Source organism: Larus michahellis, unplaced genomic scaffold, assembly GCF_964199755.1.
Source record: "Larus michahellis unplaced genomic scaffold, bLarMic1.1 SCAFFOLD_57, whole genome shotgun sequence".
Taxonomy (NCBI): domain Eukaryota; kingdom Metazoa; phylum Chordata; class Aves; order Charadriiformes; family Laridae; genus Larus; species Larus michahellis.
The window spans coordinates 947,099-970,701 of NW_027436088.1; positions in this window are offsets into that span (position 1 = coordinate 947,099).

The following is a 23,603-nucleotide window of genomic DNA, read 5'->3' on the forward strand; positions in this document are numbered from 1 at the left end:
AGTGAAACCAGGAACCACGTGGAGAAAGCACCCACACTGAAAGTGCCTGGAGGGAACATTGGGGCTTCTTCTCAGTGTCTCTGACATAGGGTTTCACTGTCCCGGGAAAGTCTCTGCTAACACCCTGCAGAGCGCTGTGCCCAATATACAGAAACGTCTTGCGGTATCTCCTACAGGGAAAGTGCCAGGAGGGAATTGTGGAGCTTGTTCTCAGTGTCTCTGAGAATTGCTCTGATTATCCCTGTGACCTCTTTGCTAAGACTCTCCAGAGAGACGTCCTCAAAACCAACACACATCTTGACATATCTCCCGCATTGATCGCAGTGTCTCCAGAAACGGCATTCAAGGAGCCAGGACCTTTTCTCCCTACACTGTCCATTGAGTTGTCCTCAAAACCAATATACATCCTGCTATATCTCCCACATGGAAAGTGCCAGGAGGGAGAAGTGGGGATTATGTTTAGACTTTCTCGGAACTGCTTCAAATCAACTAGATATCTTTGTGCTGTAAATCTCCCAACAGCCAAACGCAAAAGCAGCAAACATCTCGCTGTATGTCCCGCATCCAAAGTGCCAAGAGAGAGCTTGCTCTCCCTGTCTTTGAGTACTGTTTTCACTGTCCCGGTTACCTCTTTGCTAACATTCTCTTCAGAGCTGCAGTGAAACCAGGAACCACGTGGAGAAGGCACCCACACTGAAAGTGCCTGGAGGGAACATTGGGGCTTCTTCTCAGTGTCTCTGACATAGGGTTTCACTGTCCCGGGAAAGTCTCTGCTAACACCCTGCAGAGCGCTGTGCCCAATATACAGAAACGTCTTGCGGTATCTCCTACAGGGAAAGTGCCAGGAGGGAATTGTCGAGCTTGTTCTCAGTGTCTCTGAGAATTGCTCTGATTATCCCTGTGACCTCTTTGCTAAGACTCTCCAGAGAGCCGTCCTCAAAACAAACACACATCTTGACATATCTCCCGCATTGATCGCAGTGTCTCCAGAAACGGCATTCAAGGAGCCAGGACCTTTTCTCCCTACACTGTCCATTGAGTTGTCCTCAAAACCAATATACATCCTGCTATATCTCCCACATGGAAAGTGCCAAGAGGGAGAAGTGGGGATTATGTTTAGACTTTCTCGGAACTGCTTCAAATCAACTAGATATCTTTGTGCTGTAAATCTCCCAACAGCCAAACGCAAAAGCAGCAAACATCTCGCTGTATGTCCCGCATCCAAAGTGCCAAGAGAGAGCTTGCTCTCCCTGTCTTTGAGTACTGTTTTCACTGTCCCGGTTACCTCTTGGCTAACATTCTCTTCAGAGCTGCAGTGAAACCAGGAACCACGTGGAGAAGGCACCCACACTGAAAGTGCCTGGAGGGAACATTGGGGCTTCTTCTCAGTGTCTCTGACATAGGGTTTCACTGTCCCGGGAAAGTCTCTGCTAACACCCTGCAGAGCGCTGTGCCCAATATACAGAAACGTCTTGCGGTATCTCCTACAGGGAAAGTGCCAGGAGGGAATTGTGGAGCTTGTTCTCAGTGTCTCTGAGAATTGCTCTGATTATCCCTGTGACCTCTTTGCTAAGACTCTCCAGAGAGACGTCCTCAAAACCAACACACATCTTGACATATCTCCCACATTGATCGCAGTGTCTCCAGAAACGGCATTCAAGGAGCCAGGACCTTTTCTCCCTACACTGTCCATTGAGTTGTCCTCAAAACCAATATACATCCTGCTATATCTCCCACATGGAAAGTGCCAGGAGGGAGAAGTGGGGATTATGTTTAGACTTTCTCGGAACTGCTTCAAATCAACTAGATATCTTTGTGCTGTAAATCTCCCAACAGCCAAACGCAAAAGCAGCAAACATCTCGCTGTATGTCCCACATCCAAAGTGCCAAGAGAGAGCTTGCTCTCCCTGTCTTTGAGTACTGTTTTCACTGTCCCGGTTACCTCTTTGCTAACATTCTCTTCAGAGCTGCAGTGAAACCAGGAACCACGTGGAGAAGGCACCCACACTGAAAGTGCCTGGAGGGAACATTGGGGCTTCTTCTCAGTGTCTCTGACATAGGGTTTCACTGTCCCGGGAAAGTCTCTGCTAACACCCTGCAGAGCGCTGTGCCCAATATACAGAAACGTCTTGCGGTATCTCCTACAGGGAAAGTGCCAGGAGGGAATTGTGGAGCTTGTTCTCAGTGTCTCTGAGAATTGCTCTGATTATCCCTGTGACCTCTTTGCTAAGACTCTCCAGAGAGACGTCCTCAAAACCAACACACATCTTGACATATCTCCCACATTGATCGCAGTGTCTCCAGAAACGGCATTCAAGGAGCCAGGACCTTTTCTCCCTACACTGTCCATTGAGTTGTCCTCAAAACCAATATACATCCTGCTATATCTCCCACATGGAAAGTGCCAGGAGGGAGAAGTGGGGATTATGTTTAGACTTTCTCGGAACTGCTTCAAATCAACTAGATATCTTTGTGCTGTAAATCTCCCAACAGCCAAACGCAAAAGCAGCAAACATCTCGCTGTATGTCCCGCATCCAAAGTGCCAAGAGAGAGCTTGCTCTCCCTGTCTTTGAGTACTGTTTTCACTGTCCCGGTTACCTCTTTGCTAACATTCTCTTCAGAGCTGCAGTGAAACCAGGAACCACGTGGAGAAGGCACCCACACTGAAAGTGCCTGGAGGGAACATTGGGGCTTCTTCTCAGTGTCTCTGACATAGGGTTTCACTGTCCCGGGAAAGTCTCTGCTAACACCCTGCAGAGCGCTGTGCCCAATATACAGAAACGTCTTGCGGTATCTCCTACAGGGAAAGTGCCAGGAGGGAATTGTGGAGCTTGTTCTCAGTGTCTCTGAGAATTGCTCTGATTATCCCTGTGACCTCTTTGCTAAGACTCTCCAGAGAGACGTCCTCAAAACAAACACACATCTTGACATATCTCCCGCATTGATCGCAGTGTCTCCAGAAACGGCATTCAAGGAGCCAGGACCTTTTCTCCCTACACTGTCCATTGAGTTGTCCTCAAAACCAATATACATCCTGCTATATCTCCCACATGGAAAGTGCCAGGAGGGAGAAGTGGGGATTATGTTTAGACTTTCTCGGAACTGCTTCAAATCAACTAGATATCTTTGTGCTGTAAATCTCCCAACAGCCAAACGCAAAAGCAGCAAACATCTCGCTGTATGTCCCGCATCCAAAGTGCCAAGAGAGAGCTTGCTCTCCCTGTCTTTGAGTACTGTTTTCACTGTCCCGGTTACCTCTTGGCTAACATTCTCTTCAGAGCTGCAGTGAAACCAGGAACCACGTGGAGAAAGCACCCACACTGAAAGTGCCTGGAGGGAACATTGGGGCTTCTTCTCAGTGTCTCTGACATAGGGTTTCACTGTCCCGGGAAAGTCTCTGCTAACACCCTGCAGAGCGCTGTGCCCAATATACAGAAACGTCTTGCGGTATCTCCTACAGGGAAAGTGCCAGGAGGGAATTGTGGAGCTTGTTCTCAGTGTCTCTGAGAATTGCTCTGATTATCCCTGTGACCTCTTTGCTAAGACTCTCCAGAGAGCCGTCCTCAAAACAAACACACATCTTGACATATCTCCCGCATTGATCGCAGTGTCTCCAGAAACGGCATTCAAGGAGCCAGGACCTTTTCTCCCTACACTGTCCATTGAGTTGTCCTCAAAACCAATATACATCCTGCTATATCTCCCACATGGAAAGTGCCAGGAGGGAGAAGTGGGGATTATGTTTAGACTTTCTCGGAACTGCTTCAAATCAACTAGATATCTTTGTGCTGTAAATCTCCCAACAGCCAAACGCAAAAGCAGCAAACATCTCGCTGTATGTCCCGCATCCAAAGTGCCAAGAGAGAGCTTGCTCTCCCTGTCTTTGAGTACTGTTTTCACTGTCCCGGTTACCTCTTGGCTAACATTCTCTTCAGAGCTGCAGTGAAACCAGGAACCACGTGGAGAAGGCACCCACACTGAAAGTGCCTGGAGGGAACATTGGGGCTTCTTCTCAGTGTCTCTGACATAGGGTTTCACTGTCCCGGGAAAGTCTCTGCTAACACCCTGCAGAGCGCTGTGCCCAATATACAGAAACGTCTTGCGGTATCTCCTACAGGGAAAGTGCCAGGAGGGAATTGTGGAGCTTGTTCTCAGTGTCTCTGAGAATTGCTCTGATTATCCCTGTGACCTCTTTGCTAAGACTCTCCAGAGAGCCGTCCTCAAAACCAACACACATCTTGACATATCTCCCACATTGATCGCAGTGTCTCCAGAAACGGCATTCAAGGAGCCAGGACCTTTTCTCCCTACACTGTCCATTGAGTTGTCCTCAAAACCAATATACATCCTGCTATATCTCCCACATGGAAAGTGCCAGGAGGGAGAAGTGGGGATTATGTTTAGACTTTCTCGGAACTGCTTCAAATCAACTAGATATCTTTGTGCTGTAAATCTCCCAACAGCCAAACGCAAAAGCAGCAAACATCTCGCTGTATGTCCCGCATCCAAAGTGCCAAGAGAGAGCTTGCTCTCCCTGTCTTTGAGTACTGTTTTCACTGTCCCGGTTACCTCTTGGCTAACATTCTCTTCAGAGCTGCAGTGAAACCAGGAACCACGTGGAGAAGGCACCCACACTGAAAGTGCCTGGAGGGAACATTGGGGCTTCTTCTCAGTGTCTCTGACATAGGGTTTCACTGTCCCGGGAAAGTCTCTGCTAACACCGTGCAGAGCACTGTGCCCAATATACAGAAACGTCTTGCGGTATCTCCTACAGGGAAAGTGCCAGGAGGGAATTGTGGAGCTTGTTCTCAGTGTCTCTGAGAATTGCTCTGATTATCTTTGTGACCTCTTTGCTAAGACTCTCCAGAGAGCCGTCCTCAAAACAAACACACATCTTGACATATCTCCCGCATTGATCGCAGTGTCTCCAGAAACGGCATTCAAGGAGCCAGGACCTTTTCTCCCTACACTGTCCATTGAGTTGTCCTCAAAACCAATATACATCCTGCTATATCTCCCACATGGAAAGTGCCAGGAGGGAGAAGTGGGGATTATGTTTAGACTTTCTCGGAACTGCTTCAAATCAACTAGATATCTTTGTGCTGTAAATCTCCCAACAGCCAAACGCAAAAGCAGCAAACATCTCGCTGTATGTCCCGCATCCAAAGTGCCAAGAGAGAGCTTGCTCTCCCTGTCTTTGAGTACTGTTTTCACTGTCCCGGTTACTTCTTTGCTAACATTCTCTTCAGAGCTGCAGTGAAACCAGGAACCACGTGGAGAAGGCACCCACACTGAAAGTGCCTGGAGGGAACATTGGGGCTTCTTCTCAGTGTCTCTGACATAGGGTTTCACTGTCCCGGGAAAGTCTCTGCTAACACCCTGCAGAGCGCTGTGCCCAATATACAGAAACGTCTTGCGGTATCTCCTACAGGGAAAGTGCCAGGAGGGAATTGTGGAGCTTGTTCTCAGTGTCTCTGAGAATTGCTCTGATTATCCCTGTGACCTCTTTGCTAAGACTCTCCAGAGAGACGTCCTCAAAACCAACACACATCTTGACATATCTCCCACATTGATCGCAGTGTCTCCAGAAACGGCATTCAAGGAGCCAGGACCTTTTCTCCCTACGCTGTCCATTGAGTTGTCCTCAAAACCAATATACATCCTGCTATATCTCCCACATGGAAAGTGCCAGGAGGGAGAAGTGGGGATTATGTTTAGACTTTCTCGGAACTGCTTCAAATCAACTAGATATCTTTGTGCTGTAAATCTCCCAACAGCCAAACGCAAAAGCAGCAAACATCTCGCTGTATGTCCCGCATCCAAAGTGCCAAGAGAGAGCTTGCTCTCCCTGTCTTTGAGTACTGTTTTCACTGTCCCGGTTACCTCTTGGCTAACATTCTCTTCAGAGCTGCAGTGAAACCAGGAACCACGTGGAGAAGGCACCCACACTGAAAGTGCCTGGAGGGAACATTGGGGCTTCTTCTCAGTGTCTCTGACATAGGGTTTCACTGTCCCGGGAAAGTCTCTGCTAACACCCTGCAGAGCGCTGTGCCCAATATACAGAAACGTCTTGCGGTATCTCCTACAGGGAAAGTGCCAGGAGGGAATTGTGGAGCTTGTTCTCAGTGTCTCTGAGAATTGCTCTGATTATCTGTGTGACCTCTTTGCTAAGACTCTCCAGAGAGCCGTCCTCAAAACCAACACACATCTTGACATATCTCCCGCATTGATCGCAGTGTCTCCAGAAACGGCATTCAAGGAGCCAGGACCTTTTCTCCCTACACTGTCCATTGAGTTGTCCTCAAAACCAATATACATCCTGCTATATCTCCCACATGGAAAGTGCCAGGAGGGAGAAGTGGGGATTATGTTTAGACTTTCTCGGAACTGCTTCAAATCAACTAGATATCTTTGTGCTGTAAATCTCCCAACAGCCAAACGCAAAAGCAGCAAACATCTCGCTGTATGTCCCGCATCCAAAGTGCCAAGAGAGAGCTTGCTCTCCCTGTCTTTGAGTACTGTTTTCACTGTCCCGGTTACCTCTTGGCTAACATTCTCTTCAGAGCTGCAGTGAAACCAGGAACCACGTGGAGAAGGCACCCACACTGAAAGTGCCTGGAGGGAACATTGGGGCTTCTTCTCAGTGTCTCTGACATAGGGTTTCACTGTCCCGGGAAAGTCTCTGCTAACACCCTGCAGAGCGCTGTGCCCAATATACAGAAACGTCTTGCGGTATCTCCTACAGGGAAAGTGCCAGGAGGGAATTGTGGAGCTTGTTCTCAGTGTCTCTGAGAATTGCTCTGATTATCTGTGTGACCTCTTTGCTAAGACTCTCCAGAGAGCCGTCCTCAAAACCAACACACATCTTGACATATCTCCCGCATTGATCGCAGTGTCTCCAGAAACGGCATTCAAGGAGCCAGGACCTTTTCTCCCTACACTGTCCATTGAGTTGTCCTCAAAACCAATATACATCCTGCTATATCTCCCACATGGAAAGTGCCAGGAGGGAGAAGTGGGGATTATGTTTAGACTTTCTCGGAACTGCTTCAAATCAACTAGATATCTTTGTGCTGTAAATCTCCCAACAGCCAAACGCAAAAGCAGCAAACATCTCGCTGTATGTCCCGCATCCAAAGTGCCAAGAGAGAGCTTGCTCTCCCTGTCTTTGAGTACTGTTTTCACTGTCCCGGTTACCTCTTGGCTAACATTCTCTTCAGAGCTGCAGTGAAACCAGGAACCACGTGGAGAAGGCACCCACACTGAAAGTGCCTGGAGGGAACATTGGGGCTTCTTCTCAGTGTCTCTGACATAGGGTTTCACTGTCCCGGGAAAGTCTCTGCTAACACCCTGCAGAGCGCTGTGCCCAATATACAGAAATGTCTTGCGGTATCTCCTACAGGGAAAGTGCCAGGAGGGAATTGTGGAGCTTGTTCTCAGTGTCTCTGAGAATTGCTCTGATTATCCCTGTGACCTCTTTGCTAAGACTCTCCAGAGAGCCGTCCTCAAAACAAACACACATCTTGACATATCTCCCGCATTGATCGCAGTGTCTCCAGAAACGGCATTCAAGGAGCCAGGACCTTTTCTCCCTACACTGTCCATTGAGTTGTCCTCAAAACCAATATACATCCTGCTATATCTCCCACATGGAAAGTGCCAGGAGGGAGAAGTGGGGATTATGTTTAGACTTTCTCGGAACTGCTTCAAATCAACTAGATATCTTTGTGCTGTAAATCTCCCAACAGCCAAACGCAAAAGCAGCAAACATCTCGCTGTATGTCCCGCATCCAAAGTGCCAAGAGAGAGCTTGCTCTCCCTGTCTTTGAGTACTGTTTTCACTGTCCCGGTTACCTCTTTGCTAACATTCTCTTCAGAGCTGCAGTGAAACCAGGAACCACGTGGAGAAGGCACCCACACTGAAAGTGCCTGGAGGGAACATTGGGGCTTCTTCTCAGTGTCTCTGACATAGGGTTTCACTGTCCCGGGAAAGTCTCTGCTAACACCCTGCAGAGCGCTGTGCCCAATATACAGAAACGTCTTGCGGTATCTCCTACAGGGAAAGTGCCAGGAGGGAATTGTGGAGCTTGTTCTCAGTGTCTCTGAGAATTGCTCTGATTATCCCTGTGACCTCTTTGCTAAGACTCTCCAGAGAGCCGTCCTCAAAACAAACACACATCTTGACATATCTCCCGCATTGATCGCAGTGTCTCCAGAAACGGCATTCAAGGAGCCAGGACCTTTTCTCCCTACACTGTCCATTGAGTTGTCCTCAAAACCAATATACATCCTGCTATATCTCCCACATGGAAAGTGCCAGGAGGGAGAAGTGGGGATTATGTTTAGACTTTCTCGGAACTGCTTCAAATCAACTAGATATCTTTGTGCTGTAAATCTCCCAACAGCCAAACGCAAAAGCAGCAAACATCTCGCTGTATGTCCCGCATCCAAAGTTCCAAGAGAGAGCTTGCTCTCCCTGTCTTTGAGTACTGTTTTCACTGTCCCGGTTACCTCTTTGCTAACATTCTCTTCAGAGCTGCAGTGAAACCAGGAACCACGTGGAGAAGGCACCCACACTGAAAGTGCCTGGAGGGAACATTGGGGCTTCTTCTCAGTGTCTCTGACATAGGGTTTCACTGTCCCGGGAAAGTCTCTGCCAACACCCTGCAGAGCGCTGTGCCCAATATACAGAAACGTCTTGCGGTATCTCCTACAGGGAAAGTGCCAGGAGGGAATTGTGGAGCTTGTTCTCAGTGTCTCTGAGAATTGCTCTGATTATCCCTGTGACCTCTTTGCTAAGACTCTCCAGAGAGCCGTCCTCAAAACCAACACACATCTTGACATATCTCCCGCATTGATCGCAGTGTCTCCAGAAACGGCATTCAAGGAGCCAGGACCTTTTCTCCCTACACTGTCCATTGAGTTGTCCTCAAAACCAATATACATCCTGCTATATCTCCCACATGGAAAGTGCCAGGAGGGAGAAGTGGGGATTATGTTTAGACTTTCTCGGAACTGCTTCAAATCAACTAGATATCTTTGTGCTGTAAATCTCCCAACAGCCAAACGCAAAAGCAGCAAACATCTCGCTGTATGTCCCGCATCCAAAGTGCCAAGAGAGAGCTTGCTCTCCCTGTCTTTGAGTACTGTTTTCACTGTCCCGGTTACCTCTTGACTAACATTCTCTTCAGAGCTGCAGTGAAACCAGGAACCACGTGGAGAAGGCACCCACACTGAAAGTGCCTGGAGGGAACATTGGGGCTTCTTCTCAGTGTCTCTGACATAGGGTTTCACTGTCCCGGGAAAGTCTCTGCTAACACCCTGCAGAGCGCTGTGCCCAATATGCAGAAACGTCTTGCGGTATCTCCTACAGGGAAAGTGCCAGGAGGGAATTGTGGAGCTTGTTCTCAGTGTCTCTGAGAATTGCTCTGATTATCCCTGTGACCTCTTTGCTAAGACTCTCCAGAGAGCCGTCCTCAAAACAAACACACATCTTGACATATCTCCCGCATTGATCGCAGTGTCTCCAGAAACGGCATTCAAGGAGCCAGGACCTTTTCTCCCTACACTGTCCATTGAGTTGTCCTCAAAACCAATATACATCCTGCTATATCTCCCACATGGAAAGTGCCAGGAGGGAGAAGTGGGGATTATGTTTAGACTTTCTCGGAACTGCTTCAAATCAACTAGATATCTTTGTGCTGTAAATCTCCCAACAGCCAAACGCAAAAGCAGCAAACATCTCGCTGTATGTCCCGCATCCAAAGTGCCAAGAGAGAGCTTGCTCTCCCTGTCTTTGAGTACTGTTTTCACTGTCCCGGTTACCTCTTTGCTAACATTCTCTTCAGAGCTGCAGTGAAACCAGGAACCACGTGGAGAAGGCACCCACACTGAAAGTGCCTGGAGGGAACATTGGGGCTTCTTCTCAGTGTCTCTGACATAGGGTTTCACTGTCCCGGGAAAGTCTCTGCTAACACCCTGCAGAGCGCTGTGCCCAATATACAGAAACGTCTTGCGGTATCTCCTACAGGGAAAGTGCCAGGAGGGAATTGTGGAGCTTGTTCTCAGTGTCTCTGAGAATTGCTCTGATTATCCCTGTGACCTCTTTGCTAAGACTCTCCAGAGAGCCGTCCTCAAAACAAACACACATCTTGACATATCTCCCGCATTGATCGCAGTGTCTCCAGAAACGGCATTCAAGGAGCCAGGACCTTTTCTCCCTACACTGTCCATTGAGTTGTCCTCAAAACCAATATACATCCTGCTATATCTCCCACATGGAAAGTGCCAGGAGGGAGAAGTGGGGATTATGTTTAGACTTTCTCGGAACTGCTTCAAATCAACTAGATATCTTTGTGCTGTAAATCTCCCAACAGCCAAACGCAAAAGCAGCAAACATCTCGCTGTATGTCCCACATCCAAAGTGCCAAGAGAGAGCTTGCTCTCCCTGTCTTTGAGTACTGTTTTCACTGTCCCGGTTACCTCTTGGCTAACATTCTCTTCAGAGCTGCAGTGAAACCAGGAACCACGTGGAGAAAGCACCCACACTGAAAGTGCCTGGAGGGAACATTGGGGCTTCTTCTCAGTGTCTCTGACATAGGGTTTCACTGTCCCGGGAAAGTCTCTGCTAACACCCTGCAGAGCGCTGTGCCCAATATACAGAAACGTCTTGCGGTATCTCCTACAGGGAAAGTGCCAGGAGGGAATTGTGGAGCTTGTTCTCAGTGTCTCTGAGAATTGCTCTGATTATCCCTGTGACCTCTTTGCTAAGACTCTCCAGAGAGACGTCCTCAAAACAAACACACATCTTGACATATCTCCCGCATTGATCGCAGTGTCTCCAGAAACGGCATTCAAGGAGCCAGGACCTTTTCTCCCTACACTGTCCATTGAGTTGTCCTCAAAACCAATATACATCCTGCTATATCTCCCACATGGAAAGTGCCAGGAGGGAGAAGTGGGGATTATGTTTAGACTTTCTCGGAACTGCTTCAAATCAACTAGATATCTTTGTGCTGTAAATCTCCCAACAGCCAAACGCAAAAGCAGCAAACATCTCGCTGTATGTCCCGCATCCAAAGTGCCAAGAGAGAGCTTGCTCTCCCTGTCTTTGAGTACTGTTTTCACTGTCCCGGTTACCTCTTGGCTAACATTCTCTTCAGAGCTGCAGTGAAACCAGGAACCACGTGGAGAAGGCACCCACACTGAAAGTGCCTGGAGGGAACATTGGGGCTTCTTCTCAGTGTCTCTGACATAGGGTTTCACTGTCCCGGGAAAGTCTCTGCTAACACCCTGCAGAGCGCTGTGCCCAATATACAGAAACGTCTTGCGGTATCTCCTACAGGGAAAGTGCCAGGAGGGAATTGTGGAGCTTGTTCTCAGTGTCTCTGAGAATTGCTCTGATTATCTGTGTGACCTCTTTGCTAAGACTCTCCAGAGAGCCGTCCTCAAAACCAACACACATCTTGACATATCTCCCGCATTGATCGCAGTGTCTCCAGAAACGGCATTCAAGGAGCCAGGACCTTTTCTCCCTACACTGTCCATTGAGTTGTCCTCAAAACCAATATACATCCTGCTATATCTCCCACATGGAAAGTGCCAGGAGGGAGAAGTGGGGATTATGTTTAGACTTTCTCGGAACTGCTTCAAATCAACTAGATATCTTTGTGCTGTAAATCTCCCAACAGCCAAACGCAAAAGCAGCAAACATCTCGCTGTATGTCCCGCATCCAAAGTGCCAAGAGAGAGCTTGCTCTCCCTGTCTTTGAGTACTGTTTTCACTGTCCCGGTTACCTCTTGGCTAACATTCTCTTCAGAGCTGCAGTGAAACCAGGAACCACGTGGAGAAGGCACCCACACTGAAAGTGCCTGGAGGGAACATTGGGGCTTCTTCTCAGTGTCTCTGACATAGGGTTTCACTGTCCCGGGAAAGTCTCTGCTAACACCCTGCAGAGCGCTGTGCCCAATATACAGAAACGTCTTGCGGTATCTCCTACAGGGAAAGTGCCAGGAGGGAATTGTGGAGCTTGTTCTCAGTGTCTCTGAGAATTGCTCTGATTATCTGTGTGACCTCTTTGCTAAGACTCTCCAGAGAGCCGTCCTCAAAACCAACACACATCTTGACATATCTCCCGCATTGATCGCAGTGTCTCCAGAAACGGCATTCAAGGAGCCAGGACCTTTTCTCCCTACACTGTCCATTGAGTTGTCCTCAAAACCAATATACATCCTGCTATATCTCCCACATGGAAAGTGCCAGGAGGGAGAAGTGGGGATTATGTTTAGACTTTCTCGGAACTGCTTCAAATCAACTAGATATCTTTGTGCTGTAAATCTCCCAACAGCCAAACGCAAAAGCAGCAAACATCTCGCTGTATGTCCCGCATCCAAAGTGCCGAGAGAGCTTGCTCTCCCTGTCTTTGAGTACTGTTTTCACTGTCCCGGTTACCTCTTGGCTAACATTCTCTTCAGAGCTGCAGTGAAACCAGGAACCACGTGGAGAAGGCACCCACACTGAAAGTGCCTGGAGGGAACATTGGGGCTTCTTCTCAGTGTCTCTGACATAGGGTTTCACTGTCCCGGGAAAGTCTCTGCTAACACCCTGCAGAGCGCTGTGCCCAATATACAGAAACGTCTTGCGGTATCTCCTACAGGGAAAGTGCCAGGAGGGAATTGTGGAGCTTGTTCTCAGTGTCTCTGAGAATTGCTCTGATTATCCCTGTGACCTCTTTGCTAAGACTCTCCAGAGAGCCGTCCTCAAAACAAACACACATCTTGACATATCTCCCGCATTGATCGCAGTGTCTCCAGAAACGGCATTCAAGGAGCCAGGACCTTTTCTCCCTACACTGTCCATTGAGTTGTCCTCAAAACCAATATACATCCTGCTATATCTCCCACATGGAAAGTGCCAGGAGGGAGAAGTGGGGATTATGTTTAGACTTTCTCGGAACTGCTTCAAATCAACTAGATATCTTTGTGCTGTAAATCTCCCAACAGCCAAACGCAAAAGCAGCAAACATCTCGCTGTATGTCCCGCATCCAAAGTGCCAAGAGAGAGCTTGCTCTCCCTGTCTTTGAGTACTGTTTTCACTGTCCCGGTTACCTCTTTGCTAACATTCTCTTCAGAGCTGCAGTGAAACCAGGAACCACGTGGAGAAGGCACCCACACTGAAAGTGCCTGGAGGGAACATTGGGGCTTCTTCTCAGTGTCTCTGACATAGGGTTTCACTGTCCCGGGAAAGTCTCTGCTAACACCCTGCAGAGCGCTGTGCCCAATATACAGAAACGTCTTGCGGTATCTCCTACAGGGAAAGTGCCAGGAGGGAATTGTGGAGCTTGTTCTCAGTGTCTCTGAGAATTGCTCTGATTATCCCTGTGACCTCTTTGCTAAGACTCTCCAGAGAGCCGTCCTCAAAACAAACACACATCTTGACATATCTCCCGCATTGATCGCAGTGTCTCCAGAAACGGCATTCAAGGAGCCAGGACCTTTTCTCCCTACACTGTCCATTGAGTTGTCCTCAAAACCAATATACATCCTGCTATATCTCCCACATGGAAAGTGCCAGGAGGGAGAAGTGGGGATTATGTTTAGACTTTCTCAGAACTGCTTCAAATCAACTAGATATCTTTGTGCTGTAAATCTCCCAACAGCCAAACGCAAAAGCAGCAAACATCTCGCTGTATGTCCCGCATCCAAAGTTCCAAGAGAGAGCTTGCTCTCCCTGTCTTTGAGTACTGTTTTCACTGTCCCGGTTACCTCTTTGCTAACATTCTCTTCAGAGCTGCAGTGAAACCAGGAACCACGTGGAGAAGGCACCCACACTGAAAGTGCCTGGAGGGAACATTGGGGCTTCTTCTCAGTGTCTCTGACATAGGGTTTCACTGTCCCGGGAAAGTCTCTGCCAACACCCTGCAGAGCGCTGTGCCCAATATACAGAAACGTCTTGCGGTATCTCCTACAGGGAAAGTGCCAGGAGGGAATTGTGGAGCTTGTTCTCAGTGTCTCTGAGAATTGCTCTGATTATCCCTGTGACCTCTTTGCTAAGACTCTCCAGAGAGCCGTCCTCAAAACCAACACACATCTTGACATATCTCCCGCATTGATCGCAGTGTCTCCAGAAACGGCATTCAAGGAGCCAGGACCTTTTCTCCCTACACTGTCCATTGAGTTGTCCTCAAAACCAATATACATCCTGCTATATCTCCCACATGGAAAGTGCCAGGAGGGAGAAGTGGGGATTATGTTTAGACTTTCTCGGAACTGCTTCAAATCAACTAGATATCTTTGTGCTGTAAATCTCCCAACAGCCAAACGCAAAAGCAGCAAACATCTCGCTGTATGTCCCGCATCCAAAGTGCCAAGAGAGAGCTTGCTCTCCCTGTCTTTGAGTACTGTTTTCACTGTCCCGGTTACCTCTTGACTAACATTCTCTTCAGAGCTGCAGTGAAACCAGGAACCACGTGGAGAAGGCACCCACACTGAAAGTGCCTGGAGGGAACATTGGGGCTTCTTCTCAGTGTCTCTGACATAGGGTTTCACTGTCCCGGGAAAGTCTCTGCTAACACCCTGCAGAGCGCTGTGCCCAATATGCAGAAACGTCTTGCGGTATCTCCTACAGGGAAAGTGCCAGGAGGGAATTGTGGAGCTTGTTCTCAGTGTCTCTGAGAATTGCTCTGATTATCCCTGTGACCTCTTTGCTAAGACTCTCCAGAGAGCCGTCCTCAAAACAAACACACATCTTGACATATCTCCCGCATTGATCGCAGTGTCTCCAGAAACGGCATTCAAGGAGCCAGGACCTTTTCTCCCTACACTGTCCATTGAGTTGTCCTCAAAACCAATATACATCCTGCTATATCTCCCACATGGAAAGTGCCAGGAGGGAGAAGTGGGGATTATGTTTAGACTTTCTCGGAACTGCTTCAAATCAACTAGATATCTTTGTGCTGTAAATCTCCCAACAGCCAAACGCAAAAGCAGCAAACATCTCGCTGTATGTCCCGCATCCAAAGTGCCAAGAGAGAGCTTGCTCTCCCTGTCTTTGAGTACTGTTTTCACTGTCCCGGTTACCTCTTGGCTAACATTCTCTTCAGAGCTGCAGTGAAACCAGGAACCACGTGGAGAAGGCACCCACACTGAAAGTGCCTGGAGGGAACATTGGGGCTTCTTCTCAGTGTCTCTGACATAGGGTTTCACTGTCCCGGGAAAGTCTCTGCTAACACCCTGCAGAGCGCTGTGCCCAATATACAGAAACGTCTTGCGGTATCTCCTACAGGGAAAGTGCCAGGAGGGAATTGTGGAGCTTGTTCTCAGTGTCTCTGAGAATTGCTCTGATTATCTGTGTGACCTCTTTGCTAAGACTCTCCAGAGAGCCGTCCTCAAAACCAACACACATCTTGACATATCTCCCGCATTGATCGCAGTGTCTCCAGAAACGGCATTCAAGGAGCCAGGACCTTTTCTCCCTACACTGTCCATTGAGTTGTCCTCAAAACCAATATACATCCTGCTATATCTCCCACATGGAAAGTGCCAGGAGGGAGAAGTGGGGATTATGTTTAGACTTTCTCGGAACTGCTTCAAATCAACTAGATATCTTTGTGCTGTAAATCTCCCAACAGCCAAACGCAAAAGCAGCAAACATCTCGCTGTATGTCCCGCATCCAAAGTGCCAAGAGAGAGCTTGCTCTCCCTGTCTTTGAGTACTGTTTTCACTGTCCCGGTTACCTCTTGGCTAACATTCTCTTCAGAGCTGCAGTGAAACCAGGAACCACGTGGAGAAGGCACCCACACTGAAAGTGCCTGGAGGGAACATTGGGGCTTCTTCTCAGTGTCTCTGACATAGGGTTTCACTGTCCCGGGAAAGTCTCTGCTAACACCCTGCAGAGCGCTGTGCCCAATATACAGAAACGTCTTGCGGTATCTCCTACAGGGAAAGTGCCAGGAGGGAATTGTGGAGCTTGTTCTCAGTGTCTCTGAGAATTGCTCTGATTATCTGTGTGACCTCTTTGCTAAGACTCTCCAGAGAGCCGTCCTCAAAACCAACACACATCTTGACATATCTCCCGCATTGATCGCAGTGTCTCCAGAAACGGCATTCAAGGAGCCAGGACCTTTTCTCCCTACACTGTCCATTGAGTTGTCCTCAAAACCAATATACATCCTGCTATATCTCCCACATGGAAAGTGCCAGGAGGGAGAAGTGGGGATTATGTTTAGACTTTCTCGGAACTGCTTCAAATCAACTAGATATCTTTGTGCTGTAAATCTCCCAACAGCCAAACGCAAAAGCAGCAAACATCTCGCTGTATGTCCCGCATCCAAAGTGCCGAGAGAGCTTGCTCTCCCTGTCTTTGAGTACTGTTTTCACTGTCCCGGTTACCTCTTGGCTAACATTCTCTTCAGAGCTGCAGTGAAACCAGGAACCACGTGGAGAAGGCACCCACACTGAAAGTGCCTGGAGGGAACATTGGGGCTTCTTCTCAGTGTCTCTGACATAGGGTTTCACTGTCCCGGGAAAGTCTCTGCTAACACCCTGCAGAGCGCTGTGCCCAATATACAGAAATGTCTTGCGGTATCTCCTACAGGGAAAGTGCCAGGAGGGAATTGTGGAGCTTGTTCTCAGTGTCTCTGAGAATTGCTCTGATTATCCCTGTGACCTCTTTGCTAAGACTCTCCAGAGAGCCGTCCTCAAAACAAACACACATCTTGACATATCTCCCGCATTGATCGCAGTGTCTCCAGAAACGGCATTCAAGGAGCCAGGACCTTTTCTCCCTACACTGTCCATTGAGTTGTCCTCAAAACCAATATACATCCTGCTATATCTCCCACATGGAAAGTGCCAGGAGGGAGAAGTGGGGATTATGTTTAGACTTTCTCGGAACTGCTTCAAATCAACTAGATATCTTTGTGCTGTAAATCTCCCAACAGCCAAACGCAAAAGCAGCAAACATCTCGCTGTATGTCCCGCATCCAAAGTGCCAAGAGAGAGCTTGCTCTCCCTGTCTTTGAGTACTGTTTTCACTGTCCCGGTTACCTCTTTGCTAACATTCTCTTCAGAGCTGCAGTGAAACCAGGAACCACGTGGAGAAGGCACCCACACTGAAAGTGCCTGGAGGGAACATTGGGGCTTCTTCTCAGTGTCTCTGACATAGGGTTTCACTGTCCCGGGAAAGTCTCTGCTAACACCCTGCAGAGCGCTGTGCCCAATATACAGAAACGTCTTGCGGTATCTCCTACAGGGAAAGTGCCAGGAGGGAATTGTGGAGCTTGTTCTCAGTGTCTCTGAGAATTGCTCTGATTATCCCTGTGACCTCTTTGCTAAGACTCTCCAGAGAGCCGTCCTCAAAACAAACACACATCTTGACATATCTCCCGCATTGATCGCAGTGTCTCCAGAAACGGCATTCAAGGAGCCAGGACCTTTTCTCCCTACACTGTCCATTGAGTTGTCCTCAAAACCAATATACATCCTGCTATATCTCCCACATGGAAAGTGCCAGGAGGGAGAAGTGGGGATTATGTTTAGACTTTCTCAGAACTGCTTCAAATCAACTAGATATCTTTGTGCTGTAAATCTCCCAACAGCCAAACGCAAAAGCAGCAAACATCTCGCTGTATGTCCCGCATCCAAAGTTCCAAGAGAGAGCTTGCTCTCCCTGTCTTTGAGTACTGTTTTCACTGTCCCGGTTACCTCTTTGCTAACATTCTCTTCAGAGCTGCAGTGAAACCAGGAACCACGTGGAGAAGGCACCCACACTGAAAGTGCCTGGAGGGAACATTGGGGCTTCTTCTCAGTGTCTCTGACATAGGGTTTCACTGTCCCGGGAAAGTCTCTGCCAACACCCTGCAGAGCGCTGTGCCCAATATACAGAAACGTCTTGCGGTATCTCCTACAGGGAAAGTGCCAGGAGGGAATTGTGGAGCTTGTTCTCAGTGTCTCTGAGAATTGCTCTGATTATCCCTGTGACCTCTTTGCTAAGACTCTCCAGAGAGCCGTCCTCAAAACCAACACACATCTTGACATATCTCCCGCATTGATCGCAGTGTCTCCAGAAACGGCATTCAAGGAGCCAGGACCTTTTCTCCCTACACTGTCCATTGAGTTGTCCTCAAAACCAATATACATCCTGCTATATCTCCCACATGGAAAGTGCCAGGAGGGAGAAGTGGGGATTATGTTTAGACTTTCTCGGAACTGCTTCAAATCAACTAGATATCTTTGTGCTGTAAATCTCCCAACAGCCAAACGCAAAAGCAGCAAACATCTCGCTGTATGTCCCGCATCCAAAGTGCCAAGAGAGAGCTTGCTCTCCCTGTCTTTGAGTACCGTTTTCACTGTCCCGGTTACCTCTTGGCTAACATTCTCTTCAGAGCTGCAGTGAAACCAGGAACCACGTGGAGAAGGCACCCACACTGAAAGTGCCTGGAGGGAACATTGGGGCTTCTTCTCAGTGTCTCTGACATAGGGTTTCACTGTCCCGGGAAAGTCTCTGCTAACACCCTGCAGAGCGCTGTGCCCAATATACAGAAACGTCTTGCGGTATCTCCTACAGGGAAAGTGCCAGGAGGGAATTGTGGAGCTTGTTCTCAGTGTCTCTGAGAATTGCTCTGATTATCTGTGTGACCTCTTTGCTAAGACTCTCCAGAGAGCCGTCCTCAAAACAAACACACATCTTGACATATCTCCCGCATTGATCGCAGTGTCTCCAGAAACGGCATTCAAGGAGCCAGGACCTTTTCTCCCTACACTGTCCATTGAGTTGTCCTCAAAACCAATATACATCCTGCTATATCTCCCACATGGAAAGTGCCAGGAGGGAGAAGTGGGGATTATGTTTAGACTTTCTCGGAACTGCTTCAAATCAACTAGATATCTTTGTGCTGTAAATCTCCCAACAGCCAAACGCAAAAGCAGCAAACATCTCGCTGTATGTCCCGCATCCAAAGTGCCAAGAGAGAGCTTGCTCTCCCTGTCTTTGAGTACTGTTTTCACTGTCCCGGTTACCTCTTGGCTAACATTCTCTTCAGAGCTGCAGTGAAACCAGGAACCACGTGGAGAAGGCACCCACACTGAAAGTGCCTGGAGGGAACATTGGGGCTTCTTCTCAGTGTCTCTGACATAGGGTTTCACTGTCCCGGGAAAGTCTCTGCTAACACCCTGCAGAGCGCTGTGCCCAATATACAGAAACGTCTTGCGGTATCTCCTACAGGGAAAGTGCCAGGAGGGAATTGTGGAGCTTGTTCTCAGTGTCTCTGAGAATTGCTCTGATTATCCCTGTGACCTCTTTGCTAAGACTCTCCAGAGAGCCGTCCTCAAAACAAACACACATCTTGACATATCTCCCGCATTGATCGCAGTGTCTCCAGAAACGGCATTCAAGGAGCCAGGACCTTTTCTCCCTACACTGTCCATTGAGTTGTCCTCAAAACCAATATACATCCTGCTATATCTCCCACATGGAAAGTGCCAGGAGGGAGAAGTGGGGATTATGTTTAGACTTTCTCGGAACTGCTTCAAATCAACTAGATATCTTTGTGCTGTAAATCTCCCAACAGCCAAACGCAAAAGCAGCAAACATCTCGCTGTATGTCCCACATCCAAAGTGCCAAGAGAGAGCTTGCTCTCCCTGTCTTTGAGTACTGTTTTCACTGTCCCGGTTACCTCTTGGCTAACATTCTCTTCAGAGCTGCAGTGAAACCAGGAACCACGTGGAGAAAGCACCCACACTGAAAGTGCCTGGAGGGAACATTGGGGCTTCTTCTCAGTGTCTCTGACATAGGGTTTCACTGTCCCGGGAAAGTCTCTGCTAACACCCTGCAGAGCGCTGTGCCCAATATACAGAAACGTCTTGCGGTATCTCCTACAGGGAAAGTGCCAGGAGGGAATTGTGGAGCTTGTTCTCAGTGTCTCTGAGAATTGCTCTGATTATCCCTGTGACCTCTTTGCTAAGACTCTCCAGAGAGCCGTCCTCAAAACAAACACACATCTTGACATATCTCCCGCATTGATCGCAGTGTCTCCAGAAACGGCATTCAAGGAGCCAGGACCTTTTCTCCCTACACTGTCCATTGAGTTGTCCTCAAAACCAATATACATCCTGCTATATCTCCCACATGGAAAGTGCCAGGAGGGAGAAGTGGGGATTATGTTTAGACTTTCTCGGAACTGCTTCAAATCAACTAGATATCTTTGTGCTGTAAATCTCCCAACAGCCAAACGCAAAAGCAGCAAACATCTCGCTGTATGTCCCGCATCCAAAGTGCCAAGAGAGAGCTTGCTCTCCCTGTCTTTGAGTACTGTTTTCACTGTCCCGGTTACCTCTTGGCTAACATTCTCTTCAGAGCTGCAGTGAAACCAGGAACCACGTGGAGAAGGCACCCACACTGAAAGTGCCTGGAGGGAACATTGGGGCTTCTTCTCAGTGTCTCTGACATAGGGTTTCACTGTCCCGGGAAAGTCTCTGCTAACACCCTGCAGAGCGCTGTGCCCAATATACAGAAACGTCTTGCGGTATCTCCTACAGGGAAAGTGCCAGGAGGGAATTGTGGAGCTTGTTCTCAGTGTCTCTGAGAATTGCTCTGATTATCTGTGTGACCTCTTTGCTAAGACTCTCCAGAGAGCCGTCCTCAAAACCAACACACATCTTGACATATCTCCCGCATTGATCGCAGTGTCTCCAGAAACGGCATTCAAGGAGCCAGGACCTTTTCTCCCTACACTGTCCATTGAGTTGTCCTCAAAACCAATATACATCCTGCTATATCTCCCACATGGAAAGTGCCAGGAGGGAGAAGTGGGGATTATGTTTAGACTTTCTCGGAACTGCTTCAAATCAACTAGATATCTTTGTGCTGTAAATCTCCCAACAGCCAAACGCAAAAGCAGCAAACATCTCGCTGTATGTCCCGCATCCAAAGTGCCAAGAGAGAGCTTGCTCTCCCTGTCTTTGAGTACTGTTTTCACTGTCCCGGTTACCTCTTGGCTAACATTCTCTTCAGAGCTGCAGTGAAACCAGGAACCACGTGGAGAAGGCACCCACACTGAAAGTGCCTGGAGGGAACATTGGGGCTTCTTCTCAGTGTCTCTGACATAGGGTTTCACTGTCCCGGGAAAGTCTCTGCTAACACCCTGCAGAGCGCTGTGCCCAATATACAGAAACGTCTTGCGGTATCTCCTACAGGGAAAGTGCCAGGAGGGAATTGTGGAGCTTGTTCTCAGTGTCTCTGAGAATTGCTCTGATTATCTGTGTGACCTCTTTGCTAAGACTCTCCAGAGAGCCGTCCTCAAAACCAACACACATCTTGACATATCTCCCGCATTGATCGCAGTGTCTCCAGAAACGGCATTCAAGGAGCCAGGACCTTTTCTCCCTACACTGTCCATTGAGTTGTCCTCAAAACCAATATACATCCTGCTATATCTCCCACATGGAAAGTGCCAGGAGGGAGAAGTGGGGATTATGTTTAGACTTTCTCGGAACTGCTTCAAATCAACTAGATATCTTTGTGCTGTAAATCTCCCAACAGCCAAACGCAAAAGCAGCAAACATCTCGCTGTATGTCCCGCATCCAAAGTGCCGAGAGAGCTTGCTCTCCCTGTCTTTGAGTACTGTTTTCACTGTCCCGGTTACCTCTTGGCTAACATTCTCTTCAGAGCTGCAGTGAAACCAGGAACCACGTGGAGAAGGCACCCACACTGAAAGTGCCTGGAGGGAACATTGGGGCTTCTTCTCAGTGTCTCTGACATAGGGTTTCACTGTCCCGGGAAAGTCTCTGCTAACACCCTGCAGAGCGCTGTGCCCAATATACAGAAATGTCTTGCGGTATCTCCTACAGGGAAAGTGCCAGGAGGGAATTGTGGAGCTTGTTCTCAGTGTCTCTGAGAATTGCTCTGATTATCCCTGTGACCTCTTTGCTAAGACTCTCCAGAGAGCCGTCCTCAAAACAAACACACATCTTGACATATCTCCCGCATTGATCGCAGTGTCTCCAGAAACGGCATTCAAGGAGCCAGGACCTTTTCTCCCTACACTGTCCATTGAGTTGTCCTCAAAACCAATATACATCCTGCTATATCTCCCACATGGAAAGTGCCAGGAGGGAGAAGTGGGGATTATGTTTAGACTTTCTCGGAACTGCTTCAAATCAACTAGATATCTTTGTGCTGTAAATCTCCCAACAGCCAAACGCAAAAGCAGCAAACATCTCGCTGTATGTCCCGCATCCAAAGTGCCAAGAGAGAGCTTGCTCTCCCTGTCTTTGAGTACTGTTTTCACTGTCCCGGTTACCTCTTTGCTAACATTCTCTTCAGAGCTGCAGTGAAACCAGGAACCACGTGGAGAAGGCACCCACACTGAAAGTGCCTGGAGGGAACATTGGGGCTTCTTCTCAGTGTCTCTGACATAGGGTTTCACTGTCCCGGGAAAGTCTCTGCTAACACCCTGCAGAGCGCTGTGCCCAATATACAGAAACGTCTTGCGGTATCTCCTACAGGGAAAGTGCCAGGAGGGAATTGTGGAGCTTGTTCTCAGTGTCTCTGAGAATTGCTCTGATTATCCCTGTGACCTCTTTGCTAAGACTCTCCAGAGAGCCGTCCTCAAAACAAACACACATCTTGACATATCTCCCGCATTGATCGCAGTGTCTCCAGAAACGGCATTCAAGGAGCCAGGACCTTTTCTCCCTACACTGTCCATTGAGTTGTCCTCAAAACCAATATACATCCTGCTATATCTCCCACATGGAAAGTGCCAGGAGGGAGAAGTGGGGATTATGTTTAGACTTTCTCAGAACTGCTTCAAATCAACTAGATATCTTTGTGCTGTAAATCTCCCAACAGCCAAACGCAAAAGCAGCAAACATCTCGCTGTATGTCCCGCATCCAAAGTTCCAAGAGAGAGCTTGCTCTCCCTGTCTTTGAGTACTGTTTTCACTGTCCCGGTTACCTCTTTGCTAACATTCTCTTCAGAGCTGCAGTGAAACCAGGAACCACGTGGAGAAGGCACCCACACTGAAAGTGCCTGGAGGGAACATTGGGGCTTCTTCTCAGTGTCTCTGACATAGGGTTTCACTGTCCCGGGAAAGTCTCTGCCAACACCCTGCAGAGCGCTGTGCCCAATATACAGAAACGTCTTGCGGTATCTCCTACAGGGAAAGTGCCAGGAGGGAATTGTGGAGCTTGTTCTCAGTGTCTCTGAGAATTGCTCTGATTATCCCTGTGACCTCTTTGCTAAGACTCTCCAGAGAGCCGTCCTCAAAACCAACACACATCTTGACATATCTCCCGCATTGATCGCAGTGTCTCCAGAAACGGCATTCAAGGAGCCAGGACCTTTTCTCCCTACACTGTCCATTGAGTTGTCCTCAAAACCAATATACATCCTGCTATATCTCCCACATGGAAAGTGCCAGGAGGGAGAAGTGGGGATTATGTTTAGACTTTCTCGGAACTGCTTCAAATCAACTAGATATCTTTGTGCTGTAAATCTCCCAACAGCCAAACGCAAAAGCAGCAAACATCTCGCTGTATGTCCCGCATCCAAAGTGCCAAGAGAGAGCTTGCTCTCCCTGTCTTTGAGTACCGTTTTC